This window comes from Taudactylus pleione, unplaced genomic scaffold (assembly GCF_031769625.1).
Source record: "Taudactylus pleione unplaced genomic scaffold, aTauple2 ptg000179l, whole genome shotgun sequence".
Classification (NCBI taxonomy): domain Eukaryota; kingdom Metazoa; phylum Chordata; class Amphibia; order Anura; family Myobatrachidae; genus Taudactylus; species Taudactylus pleione.
Genome location: NW_028284581.1, coordinates 8,703,001 through 8,725,020, shown reverse-complemented (window position 1 = coordinate 8,725,020; position 22,020 = coordinate 8,703,001).

The window sequence follows — 22,020 nt, the reverse complement described above, 5'->3', positions numbered from 1 at the left end:
CCACAGTAATGCCCCTTATAACACATTATGCCCCACAATATTGCCCCTTACATATTATGCCACACAGTATTGCCCTTTACACATTATGCCACACACAGTATTACCCCTTACACATTATGCCACACACAGTAATGCCCCTTATAACACATTATGCCCCACATTATTGTCCCTTCCACATTATGCCACACACAGTATTGCCCCTTACACATTATGCCACACACAGTATTGCCTCTTATAACCCATTATGCCCCACAGCATTGCCCCTCACAACAAATCAATAAGATTGAGTACTTGTTCTAGCAGTGTTATCTAAGTACTGGTTATTTTATTACTGTCAAATTATGGGTGACCGTAAGATCACTTATTTTTATTCAGTCTTCCAAAGTGTGGCACAATGATCCGAAACATAAGCACCTAAAGGGTAATCTTTACATTTCTAGTGTAGGCCTTAATATCTACAAATTGTTCAAAATTCTCTGTGATTCAGTATAGGAATTTCAGTCATATGACTAAACTATGGCTTAACTAATGTTTTAGTATGAATAGCAGGTCTACTCTTAGTTTTTAATGATGAAAAATACCAATGCAATGAGCTACATCTGCTTATAGCAGTTAGGCCTTTAGCCAGATGAATTCACTTCACACAAATTAAATATGCAAATGAAAATTAAAATAACACATTGAAAGTGTATATTATTAATTATTGTTTCAATGTACTGTATATTGCAGCACTAATAGTCTCCTCAGGATCGTGCCATTGTAGAAATATGAAGTTCAAGCAAATTATTTTGAACTGGAATATTTACTATACAGCATATTATAAAAAGAAAACACTGAAAAACTCTTTTAGACATGCTATAAATATTAGAATAACTACTGCAGCACATCATTTATGGACAAATCATATTGTACTTACACAAAGGTGTAAAATATTGTGTTTCACTTTTCGGTTTAATAACATGTAACCCACTGTGCCACTGTCAGATCTGATTGATGTATTGTGTAGCACTATTTGTTGCATTTGCTTTTGTATTTTTTATAAAAATAAACTAGAACATATAAATAAACAGCTATTGTGGTGCTTTAGACAACATATATATAAAGGTAGAACCAGGGGAAAAAGGGCTTGTAATGGAATGGGATTGTTCTACAGCCGGTTTAAATCCCGACAGGGAGAGCCCGGCAGGACAGAATGCCGACAGCGCGGATAAGTCAGTCTAACCCTCCCCTCTACCCCCCTAACCCGCCTTTAGGGGTGCCTAACCCTAACCTCCTCCCTTAGTGCCTAACCCTAACCTCCCCCCGTTAGTGCCTAATGTGTGGAGGTTAGGATTAGGCACCTAAACCCCCCTCCCTGCTCCCTAGACCTAACCCTCCCAGGGGGGTGCCTGACACTAACCTCCCCTGCCCCCCAGTGCCTAACCCTAACCTCTCCCTTCCCCTAGCCTAACTCTAACCTTCCCAGGGGGGTGCCTAACCCTAAGTCCCACCGGGGTACCCTTAACTTAAGCGCGGCAAAGTAGAACGGGCGCCCGTACTTACCTCGATCGGGCCCACATCGTTCTACTTTCCGGTGTTGGGATTATGACAGGCGTCGGTATCTTGACGCCTGTCATAAGTCCTTAGCCGGCGTTCCTTGTGGCCGCTGGTCATATACTGTAACTACATCCCCTTCTAATTGTTGTGGTTCATACAGCGAAATAATACTTTTACCAGAGGCAAACACATAAATTTAATGTGTGGTTGTCTACTCTTAATATTTGTCAGATTTATACCTTTATACAGTATGTATCAAATCAAGGGTTCAATTTCAGAACACGGGACCCCCTGTGTTAGAATATTTAAACTGCTTCAGAACATCATCAAATTTGGTCAGAACATTAAGTAAACTAATTTAACACTTAAAATGTGTTACTAATATAACACTTTGTAACACTTAAATTGCTACTCCTTTCTAATGTAATGCTTTAGTGAACTGTTACTAATGGAAAACTTCTGTATATTCTCATTCCTTCCTAATGTAACACTTTCAGTGTCCTCAGTGTCTGTAGGATAGAGTGCACTTCCATGATGCCTGCTTATTCCTCCCCTGACTGGCTGACTGATCTGGGAGACCGCCCTTAAGTGTTTTCCCACCTTTTTACACAGCAGCTGACAGTTGCTAAGCCAAATGGAGCCTCATAGACAGTCACCACCAATGCCGCTGGAGAGGAATCACGTCTGCAGATGCAGAGGACCCGGGCGGCAGATATGCTCCCAAGGTAATGCTAATTTTAATACTTTTACGGGCTATTGAATCGAAAGTATACATCCACTGAAATTCTAATTCTAATAATTTTGTGGACCTGTTGCCTCTCCTAATCATCTTTGGGGTGTGGTCAATTATTTTATATCATATAGAAGACAAGTTATGCAGGGTCTGGCTGAATTGCTGGGCTACTGGTTGATCACATTTCCCTTTCTCTATGGTACTACAGAAGGTAGATCTATATTTACTAGAGCACATATCTGTGGATCTGTACTTTGGAGAGAACCAGGTGTAGTTATCTATGTCAGTGGCAAATGCAGGATTTTGAAAGGGGGGGTTTCCAAACTGATTGAGATTGATATATATATATATATATATATATATATATATATATATAGGGTCCAGAAAAGATGGCACTCCAGAGACAACATCAAAGGCAAAAATCAGTGTATTCACATATCAAACGTTTTCAGGGTCTCAGCCCCATCATCAGGACAATACACACATACAAACAAGAAACACTTACCACACCGCTATATACCCCACACGAGGCCATCAGCTGTTCCCCTGTCGCTCCGGCCACTGGAGCCTCCCACCGGAGCCGACCACTGATGCACTTCCGGAACCTGCTTCGGCCGTAACTGTGGAAACCACATGCGTGCGTTCCACCAGCCGGCCATCTGCATTCCAGCACAGTGCAAACAGTCTCCCGAGTCTGAGGGTCACCATAGCTAAACCTGAAGCCAGAGCAGCTGGTGGCAGGGCCGGATTTACCGCTATGCAATCCAGGTGCCCGCCTAGGGCCCGGCGGTCCCATGGGGCCCGCGAATGGACCCTCCGAAATCCGGCCCTGATCACCTGGTGAACTCAGTTGTGGCGGTGCAGCCGATGCATTGCCGGTGCTCGCTGCAATGAAAGGGGGCCACACGGAAGCATTGACTAATGAGTCACACTGACTCATTACACTGCGGCCGGCCATAACAAAGGAGGAGGCGGTCCAACACACCTCCTCCTCCCCTGTCATCTCCTCCCCTCCTACCTCATTACTCACTGTGGTGAGAGGCGGCCGGTGATGTCTGAAGGATGGGGGCTTAAGAGAGAGGGGGCTACGGGGGCTGAGTTGGCTTAGGCGGCTCCTGAGCGGTGGGCTTTGCCTCCGGGGTGGGGTGCTGTGCTGCGGGGCTTCTGCGGTGCAGGCTGCTGTGCTGCTGGGGGAGGGGCTTCTGCGGTGCAGGCTGCTGTGCTGCGGGGGCGGGGCTTCTGCGGTGCAGGCTGCTGTGCTGCAGGGCTTCTGCGGTGCAGGCTGTTGTGCTGCAGGGGGCGAGGCTTCTGCGGTGCCGGCTGCTGTGCTGCGGGGCTTCTGCAGTGCAGGCTGCTGTGCTGCGGGGCTTCTGCGGTGCAGGCTGCTGTGCTGCCGGTGGCGGGGCTTCTGCAGTGCAGGCTGCTGTGCTGCGGGGCTTCTGCAGTGCAGGCTGCTGTGCTGTGGGGGGCGGGGCTTCTGCGGTGCAGGTTGCTGTGCTGTGGGGTTTCTGCGGTGCAGGCTGCTGTGCTGCGGGGGGCGGGGCTTCTGCAGTGCGAGCTGCTGATCCGGAGACTGCTGCTGCAGTTTATGCTGATGGCCAGCCGGGCTGCCCCTCTGACCGCGGTAGTTGGACTTGCCGCCCATGCCTTGGCTGCCACTTCCCCACCTGTAAATGTTCACCCCAATACCTCCTCCACCTGCCCTAGTGACCGGCCCCACTACAGCAACAAGCCTACAGTCAGACTGCGAGAAAGGTCAGTTCTCTCACTCACAGTTAACTCTCTGATTTTGATAAAAGACCTCCACCCAATGTTAGCTTTAAACAACCAGGATGCTACAAATGTAGTGGTTGCACGACTTGCAGATTTTTAATACCCTGCAAGACGTTTCAACATCCCCACAAGAACACCACATATGATATTAGATTTGTTCTCACCTGTCTGACATCCTTTGTGGTATATATTATCGTATGTCCATGCGGACTGTATTATGTGGGTCAGACCACAAGGAAATTCAGGGAACGCATGTCTGCACATCGTTCAGCCATTCGTTTGTTATTGAATGGTAAAGATATAGGCCCTCATTCAGAGCCGCACGTTAACAACAGTACGCTCGTTGCGTTCCGATGTTGACTAACCGCGCATGCGTCGGTGTTACACTGCGCATGTGCGTACGGCAGATTGCGAGTTTTTTTTCTCTCGTTCCTAAAATAGCGTACAGGAAGTGACATGTCAAATGTGATTGACAGAACAGGGCGTTTTTGGGTGTTGACGGGGGTGGAGATGAAAAAACGCAGGCGTGGCGAGGCGTTTTTGGGGCGTACATACATTAGCAGATGCGAACGTCAAATGTGTTCGGACCGTCTCATACGTCACTGGAACATCCGCTTTCCCTTCAAAATGCTCGCACAGCTTAGGGTCAGGATTACTCGACCACATTGGCGATGGCCTTCTCCTCCGTGCCGGGACTCAACGATGGTGCTGCGATTAATCGCGGCTGGTCAGTAAAGTAATTAGTGTTGGATTGAAAACCGGCTTGGTATGTGTTTGGAAAGCAGTTTATTGGGATAGCACAAAAGCGTATGCAGGTGGAAATCAGAGCTGCTAATGTCATGATTACACAATCAATTAGCGTACATTTTTGGTGTTTTATTTTGGCCACAATTTGTTGGTTATGGCCTATTGTAACAATAATGTCATCATGTTTTAATTAGCTCCCCTTTTTTTTGGTTTACTGTGGAATTTGCATCGCTATGTGATTTTTTAAACGTTCCTTAAAGAGGCCTTTTTTTTTTTTTAAGAGGGTCAGTTTTTGCCTTTAGGGCCAGGATTAAATGTAACCCATTTGTACAATAATGTCACAATACAATGTCAGTTTTTGGTTTTAAATTTATTGTTTAAACACAAACAAATTGCCCTAATATTTTGTTGGCTTTTTTTTGTGGCAAAGATATTTGTTAAAAAAAAAAAAAAAGCCATAACTGGTAACATAAACGTAAATACCAAATTTAAAAAAATTTCACAAGAAAGGAGAGGGAAGTTTTGACCAGAAAGGAATATGAGCCAAGCACAGAAGGAGTGTGGGAAAAGTCGCCATTGCTGTCACCGTTTTCTCGCCCGTTTGGCTGGGTGAGGGTGGGCGCCAGACCGGGTCCGGGATGCCATCGGGCTGGCCTGTCCAGAGGCAGATGTTGTGGCCTCTGGACTAGGCACAGGGCTAGGCACATTTGGAGGATTGGCTGATGTTGTGCCAGAGGTGGAGGATCCGGATGTTCCGGCAGGAAGGGAGGTCGGCTCCACCATGTGCTGGCGAACGAGCTGCTCCAGGGCATCGGCGATGCGGATGTTGGCCCTGGTATTTTCCGCCAGGGCCTGAGCAATGGTCACGTTGGCCGCAGCATTTTGCTCCAGGGCCTCAGCCACCCGTATCAGACTGGCGTCCATCCTCTGCAGAATCTCCGTATGGAAATCCGATTTAAAATTGAGTTCTGTGAGGAGGCCCACTGCCTGCGAGGGGGCACGCCCTGGACTGGCTTCTGCAGGGTCCTCAGCCGGATGTACTGGTTCCTCCCCTGCAGAGCCAGCAGAAATTCTGCGGCCAAGGCTCCCCTCTGGAGCAGACTCATCCGCCTCTGTCTCTGTTAGGAAAAATGCGAAAAGACTCACATTAGAATCTACATATTGGCACAATAGCATTTCAGAGTTGGTGACATCACAAGACTTACCTTGGCCAACATGAGGAGCCGCAAAGTCTGGCATGTCCGTATCCATGTTGGACACGCCAAACACCTCCACAGCCTGCACACACCCCTGTGCCAGCTCTTCTAAGTCTGTCAACTCCAATGACACAGGGGTGGGACCCCCACCTGTCCCCCTTGCATGCCTAGCCCTGTCGGCAAGTTTTTGCTTGAGACGATATTTGAAGTCTGCCCATCTGTGGAATGAAATTGGAACCATTATCCTTTTTTTTACAATGGGGTTTGTTTATAGGATGGGAAAGTGTTTACTTACCGCCGTTTGACATCCCGGGCTAGACGGACATAATCACCCACCCTATTGACAGCAACGGCGACCTCCTCCCACATTCTCCACTTCTGGCTTTGGCTCATATTCCTGGCTGCCTGGGGCAGGATGTCAACGCACTTCTGGATCAAAACCTCCATCTCCTTGCTTGTGAAATGTGGCTGCCTTTTTTTTTTGGCAGCTTTGGCGGGTTGACTGGGGCCAGCAGTCTCTTCCATGTCATCCTCCTCACCTATTTGGGTAAATATGCAGATTTAGCCACTTCACAACTTGCACAATATTATGTTTTAAAAGAATCATTGAGACAAAATGCATGAAGGCCTTACCGCCGGAATTTTGGCCATTGTTTCCCTGGTCTGAAGCCATGTCTCTGCTTCCAGAATGAAATCAACCAGAAATTAAATGTGATTTCGTGACGTATTTATACATGCGTCCTTAGTTTGCGGCCGCATCATTGATTGTGCGTCCCTATGATTCATCCTTAATTTGTGCGGGAAAATAAACACTATTTATGGCTTGGTGTGTGTGGAGTCGAGGTTGCGTTGTTGGATTGTTGGCGGTTAAGTTGATTGGATTTGGTTGTTTGCGGTTGGAGGATTTGGCGGTGTTTGTATTTTTTTGGGTTTGCTACAGTTGTTTTGGTTTTCCGTTCGCATTTTTTTGGTTTATTTTTTGCCATCGTTTCCTGATTTGGTAAGTTTTGTGCAGTCTAATTTGTGGCCAATTGGTGTCTACTTCTGTTTTTTTGTTTTATATATTTTTTTTAACACTAATTTCATCTATTTTAGTTTGTTTTGGCTTTCGGACCCAAAGACCTTTTTGAGGGAAATCTTATATATTCGATTTTGGTAAGTCCATTATTTTTCTTGCATTTGCGAACTAATTAACGCATTTTTGACTGTTGGTGTAGTGACTTGCATTTGCGAAATAATTAACGCATTTTTGACTGTTGGTGTAGTGACTTGCATTTGCGAACTAATTAACGCATTTTTGACTGTTGGTGTAGTGACTTGCAATTGCGAACTAATTAACGCATTTTTGACTGTTGGTGTAGTGACTTGCATTTGCGAACTAATTAACGCATTTTTGACTGTTGGTGTAGTGACTTGCATTTGCGAACTAATTAACGCATTTTTGACTGTTGGTGTAGTGACTTGCATTTGCGAACTAATTAACGCATTTTTGACTGTTGGTGTAGTGACTTGCATTTGTGAACTAATTAACGCATTTTTGACTGTTGGTGTAGTGACTTGCATTTGCGAACTAATTAACGCATTTTTGACTGTTGGTGTAGTGACTTGCATTTGCGAAATAATTAACGCATTTTTCGAGGCTTATTCATCATGTAAACCAGTTTTGCTTTTCCCTTTTCCATTTTTGGGGTCCATTTGACCCCTATTTGACGTACGGTGTGCAATGTCGTTTTCATCGATGGCCAAATGTGTGTTTCGCCTATTTTATGTGTTGGCTTGCACCAATTTGACAAACATAAAATCACCCTCTAAATTTTTGATGTCTCATTTTTGGCTTTTTTACAGTTTATACGTATCATGACAATACCCCGGCATGTAAGCAGCTATGGATGGTATCATAAAGCTAAGTTGTTTTATGTTACTTTTGGGGTGGCTCAAAAGCCTTACATTGTAAACTTTGAATTTCAGGTAGATCTGGGGCGAATTGTTCTGGCCCTGCTCCCGGAAGACGACCAACCTCAAACTCGTCCCAGGCGTAGGCATCGTAGGCATGCAAGGCCCCAGATATTTCGAACACGTGTCACCCTTTTTGGAATGCCCGATGATGAGGTTTTAAGACGCTACCGTCTACCTCCCAAAATCATCATAGACACTCTCTCATTAATAGAAAGTGATCTTGAGCGGCAAATTGACAGTCCAACAGCAATACCACCACTGACGCAATTTATGGCGGTGTTACATTTCTGTGCCTCAGGATCGTTTCAAACAACGGTGGGAATAGTGGCGGGCATCTCCCAATCCTCCTTTTCCCGGATCCTGAGGGCAGTGATGGAGGCACTTTTCAAGCACCTCCATCATTTTATTAAAATGCCTTTGGATATGGGTGCCCTTAGTGTGGCCAAGGCCAATTTTTACCAAATAGCTGGCTTCCCACACATCATAGGGGTTGTGGATGGTACTCACATACCACTTCAGCCTCCAGCACGGCTGGAGGCAATATTTAGAAACCGTAAACACTATCACTCCCTGAATGTAATGGTGGTATGTGATGCCTCCCTCCAGATCCTGTCCCTGAATGCTAAATTACCAGGAAGTGCTCATGACTCCTTCGTCATCCGGCAATCAGGGATATGGCAGAAATTAACCAACCTACAAGCTGGTGATGCGTGGCTTCTGGGTAAGTGGAGACCTTTAGTACATAACAATGTTAAGCTTGATACACAGTGTTCCTGATGTTGTCTATTTTTTTTCACAGGAGACAGTGGATACCCTTGCATGTCCTGGCTGCTCACTCCTTATTTGGCTCCCACACCAGGGCCACAAAGTGCATATAATTCCGCACTTACAGCCACCAGGCAAGTGGTGGAGCGCTGTATCGGCCTTTTAAAAGGCCGATTCAGATGCCTCCACCGCTCTGGTGGCGAGCTCATGTATGTGCCGGATATGGTGTCAAAAATTGTGGTCCTGTGTGGGATATTTCACAACATTGCCATAAGGAGTGGTGTCCCAATGCAGCCAGAGGATGCCTTACCTGAGGATGGCCCCCCCGAGGTTGGTCGGAGGTCAGTATGTGGGGGGGCCATACGCGATGATGTGGTGGCCAGATTTTTTAGGTAAGTTGTAACAAAACTACAGTGTTTATACCTAATGTGTTTGTGTTTGTTTGCGAACATCTAATTTTGTGTTTTTTTTCTCACCATCTTCTGTTTGTTCACATAATCTTTGGCACTCCAACGCTCACTACTTCCTGCTACCCTTACCAAACCTGGATCTGGTCCTTTTGGGCATATATTCTGGAACCCATATCGCAACACCATGTTTGTGGAATCATGTTGGCATGGTCCTTCGTCAACCAGTTCTTGATTTTTTGTTTTTATTTAATTATTTCTTGGTATGTGTTGTATTTGAATTTATCACTGTGTTCTTTTTTTGGGAGTGACCACTTTGTTTTCTCTGTTATGTTGTGAATAAATGTTTGGAGAGTGAAATGGTCTTCCTTTTTTGGGACGTTAACAGCAAGTGTAACCAGGTTAACACAAGTTACATTTGACTAAGGGGTAATCCAGTACTGACGCCAGTTGAGCTAAACTGAAATATGTTTTCAGCTTCCCAACCCACACCAAAAGGAAGCCTGGCCCAACCTTGGGATTTGTAAGATTGGCCTAAGCAGCTTGCGCACCAACTAGGAACCTGTAAAATGTAGAAATATGTAATTGACACTACACCCAAAAAGGGAAATGACATTGTTACTGTTATGTGTTTCTTGTGTCTGTTTGACATACAAAGACAAAACACAATCTAACTTTTAAAAAAGGGAAATCCTTGCAGGAACAGTCTACTTATGTCATGCTAAACTATCTTGGTTTTGGATTTAAAAAATGAGCCAGAACGTATATTTGTCTGAATAAATTTATTTTGAAACGTTAACAAAAAAAAAAAAACTACTGGCGAAGGAGGCCAGACAGCCGGTCGAGGGCCACCAGAATGCCAATTACATGTTGCCGCATCTGGCCAACACAATCCGCCACCTCTTGCCGACGCCTCTGTTCCTCTGTGGGTGATAAAAGTGTGTGGGTTAATACAACAATAGGGAATCCACATTAAAAAAACAAAAACACAACGAAATCACTCCTAAACCTAAAAAAAAAAAAAAAAAGGGGGTGCTGCCAAAAATACAAGGCCTATGTACAAATTCCCACAGGTGTGATATGTGTATGTTGAAATCACCAGGAAGAGGTAAAGGCAAACTGCAAAATCACCAAAAGTCAAGCCACAAAAACACGAAGAAAGGCACGACACATGATTACATACAAACAGTTTGTGCTTGAAAAAAAAACAAAATAAAAACATACCGGGAGCCAAAACGGGAGCTCCGGAAATGCCTCCATGATCCTCCTCGGAGGATCCGTCATTCCCCAAAGAATGGGGAGGAGTTATGATGGACTCCGGGGAGGGGGTAATTGGAAGAGGGGTGGGTGGAGGAGAGGGGGAAGTGGGACGGAGGGGAAGGAGGCCCGACATTTCCGGGAGAGGGTCTGGGAAGGATGGGGAGGAGTGGGGAATAGGGGAAAGATTTGGGGTGGAGTGTTGGCTGGGGGTTGGGGATAGTGGCCGGGAACGCCGTCTGGACGGACGGTGACGGCGGAGTCTTGGCTGTCCCCCTAAAATATGTCAAAGAAATTGCGGTTAGTTTATGGACAAATCCGGGGACCAAAACTAAAAAAAAAAAACAACCCAAAAAATAAGCCAAATAGGAGTAGAATGAATAAATCAGAAATAGAGGGAAAACATGCACACGCAGATATGAGTACAAATAATAAATAGGACAGACAGGAAAACATGCACACGCAGATATGAGTACAAATAATAAATAGGACAGACAGGAAAACATGCACACGCAGATATGAGTACAAATAATAAATAGGACAGACAGGAAAACATGTACACGCAGATATGAGTACAAATAATAAATAGGACAGACAGGAAAACATGCACACGCAGTTTGCCCCACAAACACAAACATTAAAACCACAATACATAACACTTACTTTCCTGGATCTGCATGCGAAAGCATGCCAGCAAGCGGGGCGTTCGCCGTTGCAGGTCGGACCACCTGCGCTCCAGCTGCCCGATGTTGCGGCGTGAGCCGAAGGACCGCAGGCGGGACCGTGCCTCCGCATACGCGGAGCGCTTCTGCCGGTTGGTGATGGGTTGAGGTTGGCTGGTGATCCGGCGATCCATGACCTCCGTAAGCACCAGCAGCTCGCGCCTGGTGAATGCGGAGGCTCTCATGATGGCAATGGTTTTTCTTAAAAATCATTTTTGATAAAGTGTGTAAAGATTTACTGATTGGCTAATGTATTTTGGAAATTAACAGGAGCAATTTTATTGGTTAGTGTATGAGTCATGTGTTCGACAGGGCCAGAAATCTCTGGAGAGTTATGATAGGCTTGATGCAGTGACATGCGTAAGCAAATTTAAATAAAGAAATGAACCCAGGGAAATATGCGGGGATACACAGCAATAGAACAATTGTTTAATTGTGGTTCACATGTTTTTTGAACAATAAAAGCGAATGTTTCATCCGTACGTATTCTGCGGGTAAACACAAACACGGACAAGAGTAAAGTTTCTTGCATTGTGTTGAAAAAAAACAAACAATTAAGCTAATTGATACATTGATTGGCATGATACGATTGATGGAGGTAGGCAGAATAAAGGAGCAGGTAATCGACATCTGACAAGGCCACTTCCTGTTTATACTTGTGCGTGCGTTCCTTTCAAGCCATTTCGGGGATGTACGCTCGCTATTTCGTACGCTCGTTAGTTAGAGGAGGGGTCTTCAGAGTTTAGGGAGGAATTTTAGATGCGAACGAAAATACGAGCGAGCCATTGAATTTAAATATTTTTGTACGTACGCCTAACGTACGTGCGCCCGCTTGCGAGTGGGTCTGAATGAGGGCCATAGATCAACCTGTGGCTAAACATTTTGGTGAGGCGTGTCATTCACTGGATTCGCTTAAATATTTTATCATCGACCATGTCCCGCCATCTTTACGTGGAGGGGATCGGGCCAAGTCTTTATTATTTAAAGAATCTAGGTGGATTACTCGTTTAGGTACCACTAAACCTTGTGGACTTAATGATAAGATTAACTGGAATAGTCTTCTTTACCCATTTGATAATTAAGTAGATAGATGGTTATACCATTTATAGTTCTAATATATCTTTGTGCCTCTGCTTTAGATTTTTTTCCAATTTTGTGATATATTAGTTTTAGTTCCTTTTGATGTATTACAGTAGCCACGATATATAATATGTTACATCTTTGATGTTCATATATATACATGTATATTTTTTTGTTTATATATGCTTTCTGTTTGTTTATATATTTTTGTATCTTTTGGTGTATAATGTTGTATTTTTTCTATGCCACCAGCTGCTCTGGCTTCAGGTTTAGCTATGGTGACCCTCGGACTCGGGAGACTGTTTGCACTGTGCTGGAATGCAGATGGCCGGCTGGTGGAACGCACGCATGTGGTATCCACAGTTACGGCCAAAGCAGGTTCCGGAAGTGCGTCAGTGGTCGGCTCCGGTGGGAGGCTCCAGCGCCCGGAGCGACAGGGGAACAGCTGATGACCTCGTGTGGGGTATATAGCGGTGTGGTAAGTGTTTCTTGTTTGTATGTGTGTATTGTCCTGATGATGGGGGTGAGACCCTGAAAACGTTTGATATGTGAATACACAGCTTTTTGCCTTTGATGTTGTCTCCGGAGTGCCATCTTTTCTGGACCCTGGATAGCTATCATTTTGTGCACCGGAGCAAGTTGCCCTGTATGTTATAGAGTGCCGGCAGACTGTGTCAGTTTTTATATATATATATATATATATATATATATATATATTACTTGTGTACCTTACGGACTCATCACCTTGGTGTCCAGCATCATTCTCTACCATCGAAGTGCGCACAGAGAGGGAATATAACCAAGTTGCGAGCGTAGCGAGCCACCGGGCCCGAAGTGTGGCAAGTGCAGCAAGCCCGCGAGGGGACAACTTTCACCGAAAGTTCTATATAATAAGGTAATGAGTCCGTAAAGTACACAAGTACTATATATATATATATATATATATATATATATATATATATTAGGGGTGAGCGGGTTCTGATTTCTGAAATCCGAAGCCCCCCCGAGCCCCCCCGATCCGAGGCCGATCCGAGTCAGGCTCGACTTTTCCCGCCTGACTTGGATCTGAAATCGAGGCAAAACGTCATCATCCCGCCTTCCGGGTCTCGCGGGTTTTGGATCCTATATAAGGTACCCGCGTCGGCTCCATTTTCTCACTCGGCTGTGGACAGTGAAGAGGGAGGGTGGGAGTTAGGGCTGGCTGGGCTGTGTAGTGTAGTGTAGTGTAGTGTAGTGCAGAGTAGTGTTGTGCTGTGCTGCGCTGTGCTGCTGTTGTCCATAGGGGCTGTGTCCACTACTTCAAAGTCCATAGGGGCTGGCTGTGTTGTGCTGTGCTGCTGTTGTCCATAGGGGCTGTGTCCACTACTTCAAAGTCCATAGGGGCTGGCTGGACTGTGTTGTGCAGTCAGTTGTTCATAGGGGCCACTCCAAAGTCCTGTGCAGTGTCCCAGCCCTAAAGGGGTGCTGTAGTGTTGTCCAGGGGGTGCTCTGTCCGTCAGGGGTGCTCCCCCCAAGTGCTAAAAAAAAAATATTTTTTCTGTGTTTGTGAATTGTGTGTGCAGTAGCCGCACGTGCATCAACAAAGTAGTGTCAAGCATGCGCCTGTGTCATAAGTAAAGGACCGGCTGGCTTGACCGTTAAAGGGTGCTGTAACCCCCAAAGTACACTCCAAACCAAATAAAAAAATATTTTCTGTGTTTGTGAATTGTGTGCGTAGTAGCCGCACGTGCATCAACAAAGTAGTGCCAAGCGTGCGCCTGTGTCATAAGTAAAGGGCCGGCTGGCTTGACCGTTAAAGGGTGCTGTAACCCCCAAAGTACACTCCAAACCAAATAAAAAAATATTTTCTGTGTTTGTGAATTGTGTGCGTAGTAGCCGCACGTGCATCAACAAAGTAGTGCCAAGCGTGCGCCTGTGTCATAAGTAAAGGGCCGGCTGGCTTGACCGTTAAAGGGTGCTGTAACCCCCAAAGTACACTCCAAACCAAATAAAAAAATATTTTCTGTGTTTGTGAATTGTGTGCGTAGTAGCCGCACGTGCATCAACAAAGTAGTGCCAAGCGTGCGCCTGTGTCATAAGTAAAGGGCCGGCTGGCTTGACCGTTAAAGGGTGCTGTAACCCCCAAAGTACACTCCAAACCAAATAAAAAAATATTTTCTGTGTTTGTGAATTGTGTGCGCAGTAGCCGCACGTGCATCAACAAAGTAGTGCCAAGCGTGCGCCTGTGTCATAAGTAAAGGGCCGGCTGGCTTGACCGTTAAAGGGTGCTGTAACCCCCAAAGTACACTCCAAACCAAATAAAAAAATATTTTCTGTGTTTGTGAATTGTGTGCGCAGTAGCCGCACGTGCATCAACAAAGGAGCAGCGCCAAGCGTGCGCCTGTGTCCCATAAGTAAAGAGCCGGCTGGCTCATTTCTTAAAGGGTGGTGTAACCCACAAAGTGCACTACTCTCCAGCAAAAATAAAAAAATATTTTCTGTGTTTGTGTGCACCTTAGCCGCACGTATATATCAAATCGATATAACATAAATGGAGGACCAAACTTTCTCCGATAAAAATAAAATAGAGAAAGATCAAGAACTACTTCCTCCTAGTGCTAAAGCTGCTGCCACTAGTCATGACATAGACGATAACATGCCATCAACGTCGTCTGCCAAGGCCGATGCCCAATGTCATAGTAGAAGCCACATACAATCCCAAATGACAAAGTTCAGGAAAATGACCTTAAAAAAAAACATTTAAATCATCTGAAGAGAAACGTAAACTTGCCAATATGCCATTTATGACACGGAGTGGCAAGGAACGGCTAAGGTCTTTCCCTATGTTCATGACTAGTGGTTCAGCTTCACATGACGATGTAAGCCCTCCTCCCACTAAAAAAATCAAACGAGTTAAGCTGGCAAAAGCACAGCGAAGAACTGTGCGTTCTAAGAAGATATCACAAATCCCCAAGGAGAGTCCAAGTGTGGTGGCGGTTGCAATGCCTGACCTTCCCAGCACTGGACGGGAAGAGGAGGCTCTTTCCACCATTTGCACGCCCCCTGCAAGTGCTGAAAGGAGCACCCACAGTCCACTTTCTGATATGCAAATTGAAGTACAACAGGATGAGGATACTGGTGTACCTGGCGCTGAGGAGGAAGTCGGCGAGGAGGATTCTGATGGTGATGTGGTTTGTTTAAATCAGGCACCGGGGGAGACAGTTGTTGTCCGTGGGATGAAAAAGCCCATCACGGTCATGCCTGGGCAGAAGACTAAACATTCCACCTCTTTGGTCTGGCAATATTTCTATCCAAATCCGGACAAAAACTGTCTTGCCATATGCACCATATGTAAAGGTGAAATAAGTAGGGGTAGGGACGTTAACCACCTAGGAACATCCTCCCTTATACGGCACCTGCAGCGCGTTCATAAAAAGTTACTGTCAAGTTCAGAAACTTTGGCTAAGACCGTAAGCAGTCCAGGGACACCTAAATCCCTTTTTCCTGTTTTATCCAAGGAATCGGTGGATGAGGAGGATGAGGACGACATCTTGCCTCCGTAGAGCCAGTTTGTGCAGGGACACATTAATTGCCAGTTGTTTTGTGGGGGGCCCAAACGAACCAATCATTTCAGCCACAGTCATGTGGCAGACCCTGGCGCTGAAATGATTGGTTTGTTAAAGTGTGCATGTCCTATTTATACAACATAAGGGTGGGTGGGAGAGCCTAAGGACAATTCCATCTTGCACCTCTTTTTTATCTTTGCAGTATGTACTGTTTGGGGCCTAGTTTTTCAAACTGCCATCCTGTCTGCCACTGCAGTGTCACTCCTAGATGGGCCATGTGTTTGTGCCACCAACTCGTGTCGCTTAGCATAGTCATCCAGGTACCTCGGTGCAATCTTTTGGCCATAAAAACAATATTGTGAGGTGTGAGGTGTTCAGAATAGACTGGAAATGAGTGGAAATGAAGGTTATTGAGGTTAATAATTGCATAGGAGCAGAAAAACCCACAAATTCTGTGATTTAAGCTGTTTTTATGCTTTTTTAAAAAAAAATACAGATCCAAAACACAAAACCCAGAACCCAAAACACGGAAGGGTGGTTTTGGCAAAACCAATCCAGATCCAAAACACGAAGAAAGATCCAGATCCAAAACACAAAACACGAAAAGTGGCCGGTGCACACCCTTAATATATATATATAATATTAGGGGTGAGCGGGTTCGGATTTCTGAAATCCGAACCCCCCCGAGCCCCCCCGATCCGAGTCCGATCCGAGTCAGGCTCGACTTTTCCCGCCTGACTCGGATTCTGAAATCGAGGCAAAACGTCATCTTCCCGCCTTCCGAGTCTCGCGGGTTTTGGATCCTATATAAGGTACCCACGTCGGCGCCATTTTCTCACTCGGCTGTGGACAGTGAAGAGGGAGGTTGGGAGTTAGGGCTGTGTAGTGTAGTGTAGTGTAGTGCTGCTGTTGTCCACTACTTCAAAGTCCATAGGGGCTGGCTGTGTTGTGCTGTGCTGCTGTTGTTAATAGGGGCTGTGTCCACTACTTCAAAGTCCATAGGGGCTGGCTGGACTGTGTTGTGCAGTCAGTTCTCCATAGGGGCTGTGTCCACTCCAAAGTCCTGTGCAGTGTCCCAGTCCTAAAGAGGTGCTGTAGTGTTGTCCAGGGGGTGCTCTGTCCATCAGGGGTGCTCCCCCCAAGTGCTAAAAATATAATATATTTTCTGTGTTTGTGAATTGTGTGCGCAGTAGCCGCACGTGCATCAACAAAGTAGTGCCAAGCGTGCGCCTGTGTCATAAGTAAAGGGCCGGCTGGCTTGACCGTTAAAGGGTGCTGTAACCCCCGAAAGTACACTCCAGTCCAAACCAAAAAAAAATTATTTTCTGTGTTTGTGAATTGTGTGCGCAGTAGCCGCACGTGCATCAACAAAGTAGTGCCAAGCGTGCGCCTGTGTCATAAGTAAAGGGCCGGCTGGCTTGACCGTTAAGGGTGCTGTAACCCCCGAAAGTACACTCCAGTCCAAACCAAAAAAAAAATTATTTTCTGTGTTTGTGAATTGTGTGCGCAGTAGCCGCATGTGCATCAACAAAGTAGTGCCAAGCGTGCGCCTGTGTCATAAGTAAAGGGCCGGCTGGCTTGACCGTTAAGGGTGCTGTAACCCCCGAAAGTACACTCCAGTCCAAACCAAAAAAAAAATTATTTTCTGTGTTTGTGAATTGTGTGCGCAGTAGCCGCACGTGCATCAACAAAGTAGTGCCAAGCGTGCGCCTGTGTCATAAGTAAAGGGACGGCTGGCTTGACCGTTAAGGGTGCTGTAACCCCCGAAAGTACACTCCAGTCCAAACCAAAAAAAAAATTATTTTCTGTGTTTGTGAATTGTGTGCGCAGTAGCCGCACGTGCATCAACAAAGTAGTGCCAAGCGTGCGCCTGTGTCATAAGTAAAGGGCCCGCTGGGTTGACCGTTAAAGGGTGCTGTAACCCCCAAAGTACACTCCAGTCCAAACCAAAAAAAAAATTATTTTCTGTGTTTGTGAATTGTGTGCGCTGTAGCCGCATGTGCATCAACAAAGTAGTGCCAAGCGTGCGCCTGTGTCATAAGTAAAGGGCCGGCTGGCTTGACCGTTAAAGGGTGCTGTAACCCCCAAAGTACACTCCAGTCCAAACCAAAAAAAAATTTATTTTCTGTGTTTGTGAATTGTGTGCGCAGTAGCCGCACGTGCATCAACAAAGTAGTGCCAAGCGTGCGCCTGTGTCATAAGTAAAGGGCCGGCTGGCTTGACCGTTAAAGGGTGCTGTAACCCCCGAAAGTACACTCCAGTCCAAACCAAAAAAAAAATTATTTTCTGTGTTTGTGAATTGTGTGCGCAGTAGCCGCACGTGCATCAACAAAGTAGTGCCAAGCGTGCGCCTGTGTCATAAGTAAAGGGCCCGCTGGCTTGACCGTTAAAGGGTGCTGTAACCCCCAAAGTACACTCCAGTCCAAACCAAAAAAATAATTATTTTCTGTGTTTGTGAATTGTGTGCGCAGTAGCCGCATGTGCATCAACAAAGTAGTGCCAAGCGTGCGCCTGTGTCATAAGTAAAGGGCCGGCTGGCTTGACCGTTAAAGGGTGCTGTAACACCCAAAGTACACTCCAGTCCAAACCAAAAATTTTTTTATTTTCTGTGTTTGTGAATTGTGTGCGCAGTAGCCGCACGTGCATCAACAAAGTAGTGCCAAGCGTGCGCCTGTGTCATAAGTAAAGGGCCGGCTGGCTTGACCGTTAAAGGGTGCTGTAACCCCCGAAAGTACACTCCAGTCCAAACCAAAAAAAAAATTATTTTCTGTGTTTGTGAATTGTGTGCGCAGTAGCCGCACGTGCATCAACAAAGTAGTGCCAAGCATGCGCCTGTGTCATAAGTAAAGGGCCGGCTGGCTTGACCGTTAAAGGGTGCTGTAACCCCCAAAGTACACTCCAGTCCAAACCGAAAAAAAAATATTTTCTGTGTTTGTGAATTGTGTGCGCAGTAGCCGCACGTGCATCAACAAAGTAGTGCCAAGTGTGCGCCTGTGTCGTAAGTAAAGGGCCGGCTGGCTTGACCGTTAAAGGGTGCTGTAACCCCCGAAAGTACACTCCAGTCCAATCCAAAAAAAAAATTATTTTCTGTGTTTGTGAATTGTGTGCGCAGTAGCCGCACGTGCATCAACAAAGTAGTGCCAAGTGTGCGCCTGTGTCATAAGTAAAGGGCCGGCTGGCTTGACCGTTAAAGGGTGCTGTAACCCCCGAAAGTACACTCCAGTCCAAAAAAATATATATTTTCTGTGTTTGTGACTTGTGTGCAAAGTGGCTGCACGTGCATCAACAAAGGAGCAGCGCCAAGCGTGCGCCTGTGTCCCATAAGTAAAGAGCCGGCTGGCTCATTTCTTAAAGGGTGGTGTAACCCACAAAGTGCACTACTCTCCAGCAAAAATAAAAAAATATTTTCTGTGTTTGTGTGCGCTTTAGCCGCACGTATATATATCAATATAACATAAATGGAGGACCAAACTTTCTCTGATAAAAATAAAATAGGGAAAGATCAAGAACCACTTCCTACTAGTGCTGTTGCTGCTGCTGGGAGTTGTTCATCATCCCAGAGAGGAAGTAGGAACATCACTACTTTTACTAAACAATTGACCCTCCAACAGTCCCTAGCGATGAGGATGAAGTACGACAGCAGTCATCCTGAAGCAAAACGTATAACTGAGGCCTTGACTGCTATGTTGGTGTTAGACGTGCGTCCGGTATCCGACATTAGTGCAGTGGGATTTAGACAATTGATGGAGGTAGTGTGTCCTCGGTTCCAAATCCCGTCTAGATTCCACCTGCATCCTCAAAGCAGCAGCGACAAGCGTGCGTCTGTCTGTTAAAGGGTGGTGACACCCTCAAAGTGTGCTACACAAACAATTAAAATATTGTTCTTTTTTTTTCTGTCTTTGTGAAATGTGTGGGCTGTAGCCGCACCTGCATCCTTAAAGCAGCAGCGACAAGCGTGCGTCTGTCTGTTAAAGGGTGGTGACACCCTCAAAGTGTGCTACACAAACAATTAAAATATTGTTCTTTTTTTTTCTGTCTTTGTGAATTGTGTGGGCTGTAGCCGCACTTGCATCCTCAAAGCAGCAGCGACAAGCGTGCGTCTGTCTGTTAAAGGGTGTTGTAACTCTCAAAGTGCTCCAAAAAATCAAAAAAAATTTTTTAATGTGTTTGTGACTTGTGTGCGATGTAGCCACACTTGCATCCTCAAAGCAGCAGCGACAAGCGTGCGTCTGTCTGTTAAAGGGTGGTGACACCCTCAAAGTGTGCTACACAAACAATAAAAATATTCTTCTTCTTTTTTCTGTCTTTGTGAATTGTGTGGGCTGTAGCCGCACCTGCATCCTTAAAGCAGCAGCGACAAGCGTGCGTCTGTCTGTTAAAGGGTGGTGTAACTCACGAAGTGCTCCAAAAAATAAAAAACTGTTTTTTTAATGTGTTTGTGAATTGTGTGGGCTGTAGCCGCACTTGCATCCTCAAAGCAGCAGCGACAAGCGTGCGTCTGTCTGTTAAAGGGTGGTGACACCCTCAAAGTGTGCTACACAAACAATAAAAATATTCTTCTTCTTTTTTCTGTCTTTGTGAATTGTGTGGGCTGTAGCCGCACCTGCATCCTTAAAGCAGCAGCGACAAGCGTGCGTCTGTCTGTTAAAGGGTGGTGTAACTCACGAAGTGCTCCAAAAAATAAAAAACTATTTTTTTAATGTGTTTGTGACTTGTGTGCGATGTAGCCGCACTTGCATCCTCAAAGCAGCAGCGACAAGCGTGCGTCTGTCTGTTAAAGGGTGTTGTAACTCTCAATGTGCTCCAAAAAATCAAAAAAATTTTTTTAATGTGTTTGTGACTTGTGTGCGATGTAGCCACACTTGCATCCTCAAAGCAGCAGCGACAAGCGTGCGTCTGTCTGTTAAAGGGTGGTGACACCCTCAAAGTGTGCTACACAAACAATAAAAATATTCTTCTTTTTTCTGTCTTTGTGAATTGTGTGGGCTGTAGCCGCACCTGCATCCTTAAAGCAGCAGCGACAAGCGTGCGTCTGTCTGTTAAAGGGTGGTGTAACTCACGAAGTGCTCCAAAAAATAATAAACTATTTTTTTAATGTGTTTGTGACTTGTGTGCGATGTAGCCGCACTTGCATCCTCAAAGCAGCAGCGACAAGCGTGCATCTGTCTGTTAAAGGGTGGTGACACCCTCAAAGTGTGCTACACAAACAATAAAAATATTCTTCTTTTTTCTGTCTTTGTGAATTGTGTGGGCTGTAGCCGCACCTGCATCCTTAAAGCAGCAGCGACAAGCGTGCGTCTGTCTGTTAAAGGGTGGTGACACCCTCAAAGTGTGCTACACAAACAATTAAAATATTGTTCTTTTTTCTGTCTTTGTGAATTGTGTGGGCTGTAGCCGCACCTGCATCCTTAAAGCAGCTGCGACAAGCGTGCGTCTGTCTGTTAAAGGGTGGTGACACCCTCAAAGTGTGCTACACAAACAATTAAAATATTGTTATTTTTTTTTCGGTCTTTGTGAAATGTGTGGGCTGTAGCCGCACCTGCATCCTTAAAGCAGCAGCGACAAGCGTGCGTCTGTCTGTTAAAGGGTGGTGACACCCTCAAAGTGTGCTACACAAAGAATAAAAATATTCTTCTTCTTTTTTCTGTCTTTGTGAATTGTGTGGGCTGTAGCCGCACTTGCATCCTCAAAGCAGCAGCGACAAGCGTGCGTCTGTCTGTTAGAGGGTGGTGTAACCCTCAAAGTGTGCTCCACAAACAATAAAAATATTCTTTTTTTTTTTCTGTCTTTGTGAATTGTGTGGGCTGTAGCCGCACTTGAATCCTCAAAGCAGCAGCGACAAGCGTGCGTCTGTCTGTTAAAGGATTACATCGGTGACAGCATCCAAGTAGGCATGTCAGACAGTCCGTACCTGTACTGGCAGGAAGAAGAAGCAATTTGGAGGTCCCTGTACAAACTGGCTCTATTTTACCTGAGTTGCCCCCCCTCCAGTGTGTACTCCGAAAGAGTGTTTAGTGCAGCCGGGAACCTTGTTAGCGAAAGGCGTAGGAGGTTGCTTCCACAAAATGTGGAGAAGATGATGTTCATAAAATGAATGATCAACTCTTCCAGGGAGACCAGCCTCCAGAACGTACAGAGGGACCTGTGGTTCCAGCAGGGACGAATTAATACTCTGTGAGGATGAGGATGTACATAACACTGAAGAGGGTGAGGAATCTGTGGATGAGGAGGATGAGGACGACTTCTTGCCTCCGTAGAGCCAGTTTGTGCAGGGACAGATTAATTGCCAGCTTGTTTTGTGGG